The sequence below is a fragment of the Prinia subflava genome, chromosome 2 (genome assembly GCF_021018805.1).
Source record: "Prinia subflava isolate CZ2003 ecotype Zambia chromosome 2, Cam_Psub_1.2, whole genome shotgun sequence".
Taxonomy (NCBI): domain Eukaryota; kingdom Metazoa; phylum Chordata; class Aves; order Passeriformes; family Cisticolidae; genus Prinia; species Prinia subflava.
In genome coordinates, this window is record NC_086248.1 from 44,300,687 (window position 1) to 44,307,256 (window position 6,570).

Here is a 6,570-nt window from a genome sequence, read left to right on the forward strand (position 1 = left end):
CTGGAAATGAGCAGTAGCTGATCACAGCCCCTCAGCACACAGAGGTACAGAGCCAAGCCCTTCCAGCCACTTTTCCCTCATCTGCTCTCTCCACCACAGCAACCACTGCTGTCCACTTCCTGAGCTGGAGACACACAGACAGCACTGCAGCCGTCTCTGCTCAGCAGCGCTGTGTCTGTGAGCAGAGCAGGAATGGTGCTACAAGAAGAAAGAGAACCACAGAAGAAGAAAAATGAATCCGTTCTTCAGAAGTTACAAGAAAGTGAGACTCCAGGTTTCCAAAGTTTTTAAATGTTTAATTATTTCTGAGCTGAACAAGCTGAACTCTTGTAAAAGAGTCATGCAGATTCAAAAGAACGTATTTGATTACCTTAATTCAATGAAGTGTTAATCTGAGAGTTAATTTATAATCTGAGAGTTAGGGTATTAGGGGGACTTGAAAGTAGAAGAACCTCGATTTTGAGACCTGTTATTTGGAACATTAAACCAATGTACATCAGACTCTATGAGTCAATGTCAATAACATTTACCACAAGTAATTATTCACTATACTTTTTAATAGATTTTAAGTCCCAGAGCAGCCTTTATATGAATTCCAGCCTTTCCTAAACAGCAGATATTTTACTAAATTAAAGGCTTTTTATAACTGAATAACCACACACAAATGCTTGTGTAAGCATTTTCAATGACCTTATGCATTTTATTTCTGGTATAATTCATCTAGTTTCAGCACTAAACTTTCTTATTACTACCTTCTAAGATGAAGAAATGTAATATAACAACAACTCATGTTTCCACAAGGTAATGGAAGTTTCTGGACAGCACACTTCTTTAAACCAGCATGCCAGGTGCAATGCCACCAATAGCGTAGCCAGTAATAATGAATTAATGGGTTTTAATCAACTTTAATTACATTATATTCTAGTGTCATTCCATTTTCTCCAAGAATGGTGGTGGAATCTGTGACTACTCCTGTCTTTTGAGAAAGAAGGTACTGAAAATATACATATATATATATAAAGGAAGCTGTACAGGTGAGTAGAATGCCGTAATAATTGCAGAGCCATCTTCAAAATATTTGTGCACAAGGCAGAAAACAGGGTTAAAAGTGTGTCACACTGATGTACCCTGGAGGTATGAAAAGATCCAGCTTTGTGAGAAAGTCCTCAGTAACTGAGGACATATAAAAAGTTAATACAGGTTTGGTATTACTTAGTCATCTCCTTTTCTAGCTTAAAATAAGATTCATAGCACTGAACAAATATTTTCCTGACATCTTGGTACATAAGACAAACTATTCTAAGAGAAAAATACATTATGAACAAAGTGAAAAAATACAGATATAATCAGTCATACTCAGTTATGATTTAATTCTCTAGCACTCAGTCTTCTTCTTTCCCTCTCCCCCAACGTTGGGATGATTATAAAAATCTCCAGCACATTTAAAATCAACAGGAGATACTTTGGGTTGTATCTGACTAATTTAGGGTCAGGGAACAAACCCAATGCTCAGAATATTGTTGTTGAAATTCTAGCTACTCCTGCTTTCTCAAGCAGTGTTGGATCTCTAAGCACAGACTGACTTTTTGCCCATCAGAATCCCCTTACTTTTCCTGTGATTTCTTATTCTCTCCTGACCAACTGATTGAAATCAACAAATGTTGTTTCAGAGAGTATACAAAACCTTAATTAATAGGGACATAAATCAAGAATTGGAAAAAGGAATTAACGAAGACAAGAAATTAAGTAAGACCACATTTTATGGAAAATATACAATTAGGAGACTAATACATTTTATTAGGTTACATCATTTAATGGATTTAAAAACAGATTGAAAGCACAGTTCTTTCCACAACTCCTTACAGGATTCCGGTAATTTTACCCCAAAACTCATAAATTTCCCAGACTTCAAAATCTGAATATCCAATCTTTTGAATTACTGCCACCACTGAGACACTTGAGGATAAAATCATCTTCTGGTGGCCTTATTTGTGACATACTACTTCCTTCATACAGAAGCCATATGCTCCCACATCACCACAGTGTCGGAAACCCCCTGCCCTACTGGCACAACACAGGAAGGCTCTGTATTCCGAACACGCTTCAGTAATTAAGAAACTGAGAGGTGTCATAACTGTATTTCCAGCCATTTCATGGCAAACTGGTTTTCTATTGCTTCCATTCAGCTGTTTGCCCCTAAGTGCATTCTTCATGAAGGTTTTGAGAAGATTACTGCATGCTGAACCTTCCTCTTCCTACTTCAGAGAGATAACAAGGGAAGAAGAGGGTACCAGAGAAAGGGTACCAGACAGAGGATACCAGAAAAGTCTGTAAGATTTTCCAAAGCTTGCTGAAATTATTTTTTTCCTGAAGCGAGTTTCCAAATTCATTTCACCACCCATCCAGTTTCCTACAACACTATGCCAGCTAAGTAGAATTGCCTATTTTGCACAGGAACCACCTTTATCTCAGTTTCCAGCACTTTTTGAGCCTTCCTTTCCGTGCACTTTCAGCCAAAATATCATTTTAATTTCCAAACAGTCAGAGACAACTTGGAAGATCAGAACCCTCTGTGCAGAAGATTTTAGCCTTTTGAAACAGTTTTGCCTCCAGCACAATTTGAAACTCTATCAGTATGAAAGATATATAGCATCTCCACCGAACACCACCAAAGAACCTCTGTTTGGCCAAGTGCACCAGGGTGTGTGGCTTGGAAACTCCCAAGGTGTAACACTGGGCACCTGACAGAGGAACCAGTGAATCAAATTGTCAGAAGTCAAAATAAAGACAGAAGCAAACCTGGTTCATGGACACCCAAGTGTTGCGGGCACTCAGGTTTCTGGGTGTTCTCTCCAAGTCCAGCTACAGGGGGAAGAGGATACTCTTTCCCAGAATTTTCCTGCCTGAGCACTCCCTCATTCCTTTAAACAGTCAAGCTTATTAAACCCCCTCCACCCCTTTGATTTGTGTTTTTGCAGGAAGGGCCTTAGGGAGCACTTGATCAGGAGCTCAGCTGGGGTAGCAGCCTCTGGCAGAGGAGCTGCATCAACCCCTTTAATCAAGTACAGTGGTCCCAGGAGAAAATGTCTATTTGTGGCTTCCAGTGAATCAGAACCATCTCTGCATAACATTTCAGTTTTGACTAAAAATCAATAAATTCTGCTGAGTAGGTGTTGTATTGATTATTTTTTCCCCTAACCAGCTGTACAATTGCTAAGAAACTGATGCACTATCAGACATTTTGGTGACTAAGTAATGAATAATTGGTGTTTAATTCAATCAACTGTCACACCAGACAGTCTCTGAAAGCCTGTTCACAGTAAATACTGGGTTTGAGTGGGAAGCTGCAGGTACAAATATTCCCAGTGTGAGTTTCTTGATTCTTTCTGCTTCAACTACTCCAAAAAGCTCACCTCTCCTTTACCTATATTGCAGCATTTTAGTACTGTGACACTTAAATCCTGTGAGATTTTCAGCCTAAAATTTTAAATCCCACCTGCAGAGGTCTTTATAACAATACTTAAATATTTGATTCTGCCTAGACAAACATCTAGTAATAAGTTTATCATGTGATAAATGACTACCTGTAAGCTCCCTTCAGATCAAGTTCCAAATGCTATAGCCATTGATTTTTTCCACGCCTACTGCCCACAACCAAATTTGTAGCATCATTTGAAACTCCAAAGAAGAGCAAAGAGACACAGAATTAGAGTTTTGGCTCTCTGAAGCCTTCAAATCCACTTTCCCAGGAATATATTGGTTTTAATATTCCTTTCTCTGGGTGCACCAGAAGAACTCTTCCATGACAAAAAAATGTAGTATTGTATGGAAATATGAGTTCAAATAATTATATGAATTATCTCTCCAGTTATACTTTGCATTGCAAGGGGATATGGACTGGTAAAGAAAAAAGAAACAGAAACAAAGCCAACCAACCAAGCTATGTATCTTAGTTGGAATGATCAATAGCTCATATTCATGCACAGTATTTGGAATGAAATAGTCCTTGGATGCAGCAGAGCAAACTTGGTAAGGAAGAAGACCCTCCCAGTTTCTTAACCTGAGACAGCTGTCTGCCACATATCCAATGTATCTTACAGCATAAAATTTGCCTCTCTCCAGTTTCTCTAAGAATGAACAAACCTTGCCACTTTGAGCTGCTCTCACTCCATGCACACCTCCTCATCTCCATTATTTTTACTGCCTATATTTGCAGCAGTTCATTGTAGAAAAAGCTATTAAGGAACAACTGCTCATTTCCTTTTAGCTTGTAAGGTAATTAGACTGGCAAAGCAGTTACAGTGTTAATTTATCCCTGGCAGATAAATTAACTGGCTCTTTGCAGACACTGGAGAAATGACTCACATCATGAATGCAAGTTTATTAACCAGAGTCTTTACCTCTTTCCTGCCTCCCACCTTCTCCTTTGGGCATAAAATTGAGACTGGAAGGTCAGATTCACCGTGTTTCATGGTGTTTTCACTGATTGTCTCTGTTTTCTATCCCCAGTCCCAGAGTTCAGCCTCACCAACATTTGGGAGCGACGTCTGCTCCCAGTGCAATTGGATCAGCTCCACTGAGAGCCTTAATCTGTTCATCATTTTCCACAGTCATAGCCATCAGCTAAATATCAGCAATACCTTCTACACCACAGCAGCAAGTCTGCCAGGGATGTTATTAGGATCTGATTTTTAGGTGTTTTTACACAAAACACAGCCAGGAAAGTTCCCTACAGACTGAAATTAGAGGGCTGGGTCCTCCAAGCAGTCATTCACACAAGCAGCCCTTACCTGCAAGCTTCATCAATGGCACTATTCACGTGAGATTTTATGGTTTAGAGGATTAGACACTGTATGTAATGTCTCAGGCTGAGACACAGCCCCATACCCACATAAGGCTGAAAACAGGCCACACAGCACAGTTCTTCTACCTACTGAGAGATTCAGAAATGCAAATATAATTTTGAAAGTTGCCCTTTAAATCCTCAATTTCGTCATCTCTCAGAAAAATCTTACTGCTTGGGATATGTATGCAGATTGCCTTTAAGCCCACCATGATGAATTCAGCCATCTGACAGGCCTGTGTTGTAAATTGTGGTAAATGAGTTGCTGCTAGCCCTATATAACCAGTGAATTCATTTTCTAGGCTTGCCAATATGGCCTGTTTCAACAAGACTTACATTCAGTTTTTACAGGTATCGTGTTAATATGTTTGTATAATGTTTTTCTTACATGATTCCCAGCATATTTAAGGACCTCCATCATTGCAAATTGCCCCTCTATCTTTGTCACGGGATCCCTCTTTATCTGCAGGCCCTTTGGCTCAGGAAAATTAACCTCTTACCACATCAAAAAAAGTTCAGGTTCTGTTGTTTTTTAGGTTAAACAAGACTCTATGACAACTTCAAGTAGAACCTGTTATGCTGGCTCAGGTCTGCTGGCAAGGTAGGCAAGTTTCAGGTGCTCACTTAAATTAGCAGGGAAGATGAAGGAGGCACTTATACCTTAACTCTCTCTAATCCTTGTGGGAATAAACCTCTTAGAGCCTGCATTTTGCTGGTGATGCTACTATGGAGTAAATATTAATTCTCAGTAAGTTAAAATCTTGTTTACCATGTCTGCTGAATGACGTCTGCACCTCAGCTGCTCGTGGACAAGCTTCTGTAATGAAGACACTGCAGTGGGATTTTCTCAGTCCATACAGTGCTCACTGACACCACTGCCACACCAGGTGCAGCAGATGTCTGCCCAAACTGCCACACCCTAAGTTAGGCCAAGGGAAGGAAACATAAAATCCCCTTCATTATTCACAGGGGAGCACAGGATGCTGTGTGGGCAGTATCCTTGCTGGCAGAGCCTTTTCCAGACCAGCTGTGTGGGCTCTCTGGGGTGCAGCAGCAAACCAGTCTCTTCAACACTGACAGCCTAACTGCAAATCCAAACTCCTTAATACTCTCATCACCACCCAGACACACTGGTACAACAGTCTCAAAGACAAAGCTTTCTGCCCTACTCTGACACCTAATTTCACCTGCAAATTCTAGTTCTGTTGAATGCTAAAACAACCCTCACCCTTAGTCCCTGCTGTTAGCCTAATCTGACTGCTACCTCAGCCTACATGTGCTTTTTATTTTCTCATTAGCATCAACAAGAGAATTGGCAACAAATGAGAAAAGAAATGACACTGACTATAATGACCTACAGTTCAATTAAGAAAAAAAAAAAACCCAAACCATTAAGCAACAGGCTCCAAACAGTCACAGCCATTTGGCATACCAAATCATGCTGGGGTAACAGGATTACTGCTTGCACTGAGATTAGGGATAGGTTAAGATTTATTATTGAAGGAAGAAGAGAGTGAAGAGTTTGATTTGTGATATAGAGAAAGTCATACAAATATGGCATGAAGTGGAAGGTTTTACTGTAGCTTTTAGGTTGAGAAGGATTTAAGGTTACTGCCAGTAAGGTCCAAACTTCTCAGGTGGCTCTGAAAATTGCAAGGACTGCTGTAGGATCTGTGTACGAGGACTAAAGCTTAACTCAGGTGTAAACAGGTCTCATTGTTCTGGAA